We start from the raw sequence: 2,230 nt of genomic DNA, 5'->3' as shown, positions 1-2,230 counted from the left end.
GTGTCCGAAAGAAACGGTTCTCGGTTCAGTGTACTGGTGATCCGAAAACCGATGCAACCGGTTCTTGACTCGAGAACGAGAATCAGCTCATCGGTTCTCAAATCGGACGTGTCCGAAAGAAATGGTTCTCGGTTCAGTGTATTGGTGATCCGAAAACCGATGCAACCGGTTCTTGACTCGAGAACGAGAATCAGCTCATCGGTTCTCAAATCGGACGTGTCCGAAAGAAACGGTTCTCGGTTGAGTGTACCGGTGATCCGAAAACCAATGCAACCGGTTCTTGACTCAAGAACGAGAACCGCTCCAGCAGTGGGTGTGTACGTTCATTATCCGGCTTGCTGCACAGATGCTGCTCTGCTCGTGTTCATCTCTTCACAGCAGTTCAGTCAGTGTACTGTTTGAGTAAATTAATTACTCCGGGATATTGGTTTATTTCGAATCAGAGGGGAGTGTCAGCCACGTTTAAAAAGTGAATAACTTAAGTAATTTGTGGATTAATGCTTACACTTTTCAACGATTCAGTCCGATTTGGTGAACTGGTTCAACCGGTTCACTAAGAAGAACCAGTTAAATCGAACGATTCGTTCGCGAACCGGACATCACTAGTGAGGGCTTTACGATTACTCCAGAGCACTCGTAGATCTACGATGATTTACAAGTGCCTACTTAAGTTACGATGCTTTTGGGAAACAGACCGTAATATTAAGATCAGTCGTACGATCATTTTTACGAACTTCTTAGGCTAACGAAGCTTTTGGGAAACGCAGCCCAGTTCATTGTTGCCACAACGCATTGCTACGTACGGGTTTACGCCTGCCTTGACTGACAGACAAGCAATCAAACCGATCGAGAACGGCAGAAGCTAGCTACGGCTATAGCCTATTCAATTAAACATATGTTGTCATCATGTACAATACAACAGCTAATCGTGTCGAGTGGTATGTGAACTGACTAGCACTCTGAAAAATTGTGCATCAAAAGAAGTTGCATTAAGGGTAAACAGTGTTCAGTTTACTTTTATGCACATGTTCATTTACCGTAGCTTAAATTAAATCCAAGTTAGTTCAAGAACACGCAAAATGGTGACGGGAATGTGTGTGTGCCACTACCTCTGTGGAACCCTCTGCACGTCCTTGTACAAGGTAATAACTTGTTTGAATTAATAGCCTACGTTTCTGTTAGAACATTGAAGCTGGCGCACAATTTTCCAGTCAAGCTGCTACAAGCTGTTTTTATTTTTATTAATGAAAAATGGTTACTATGCTGTTCAATCAATGACTATTTTATTGAAGTTCAGCTATGAAATTCATGTTGTTTTGAAGCAGTAACTTGTTTTAATGGTTATTGTTTGTTCAGTATAAGTAGCCTAAATGGAACAAGAATTTGGCAAATTTGAGTTAAGTGCCAATGGAAAAACCAAAACTGGTGAACTTCAAAAAAAGTGTTCTCACCATTACTTTGGTAAAATTAGCCAATTGGTAAAATTAGCCTACTGTCCTCCAATGATTGGAGTAGACTCAGCTTATTATGGTTTACAACACTCAATTTAGGTTCAAAGGCTGTGTGTGTCTATGGTGATGTTAGATTACAGAGCCCAGTAGTGAAATTACTTTGTGCAACTACACAAATTTGTAACAGCAGGCCTATGCAAATTACTGAGTGCACCTGTTCATATTTACCCAATCAATAACAACAGCATCTGTTGGTTTGGGGAGATCTTTCAGGCCGCAGGTACTGCAGAACTCTTCTTTGGATTCTAATATTGAAATGAAAACTTAGTGAATACTTTTTAAAAAAATGTTTTTTTAAATGATTTATATATCTTTAAGCAACAAGGGTATATTTGTTAATGGCCAATAAACCTGTTCCAAGGAGTATTTCCTCTGCCATTTGTCTTCTCAGGTTGCTTATATGATCCCCAGGAGGATTGATACTGAAATGTTGTGGAATGTCAGGAAAGTGCTTCATCGTTTCCTTTGCCATCTTCAAAAAAGAAAAAAAAAACAACTGATTGTGCATTTTGGAACTTTTTTGGATGTTTTCACCCATTTGCATTGTTTGAACAGACAGAGAAAATTCTTCAAATCTACATTTGTGTTCAATGAAGAAAGTCATACACATCTATTGCATAAGGGTGAGTAGCCTATATGATCAGATAAATTGTATGTAAGATTTTTAGAATATACCCAATATGCTTTGCTGATTATTTCTCTCTCTCTCTCTCTCTCTC

At 39.3% G+C, this 2,230-nt stretch overlaps 1 long non-coding RNA gene across 1 annotated transcript in view; it reads right to left on the bottom strand.

Annotated features, from left to right (window-relative positions):
* The window catches only part of LOC107693702 (uncharacterized), a 4,606-nt gene extending 3,035 nt beyond the window's left edge, over window positions 1-1,571 (bottom strand). The window contains exon 1 of the long non-coding RNA XR_001634782.1: window positions 1,452-1,571. This is a non-coding gene — a long non-coding RNA (uncharacterized LOC107693702). The remainder of the gene's footprint in view (window positions 1-1,451) is intronic.
* Between the last annotated feature and the right edge of the window lie 659 nt (window positions 1,572-2,230).

The sequence above is a fragment of the Sinocyclocheilus anshuiensis genome, unplaced genomic scaffold, assembly GCF_001515605.1.
Source record: "Sinocyclocheilus anshuiensis isolate Anshui unplaced genomic scaffold, SAMN03320099.WGS_v1.1 scaffold1472, whole genome shotgun sequence".
In the NCBI taxonomy this organism is placed as follows: domain Eukaryota; kingdom Metazoa; phylum Chordata; class Actinopteri; order Cypriniformes; family Cyprinidae; genus Sinocyclocheilus; species Sinocyclocheilus anshuiensis.
This window is presented reverse-complemented; position numbering and strand designations above follow the sequence as displayed.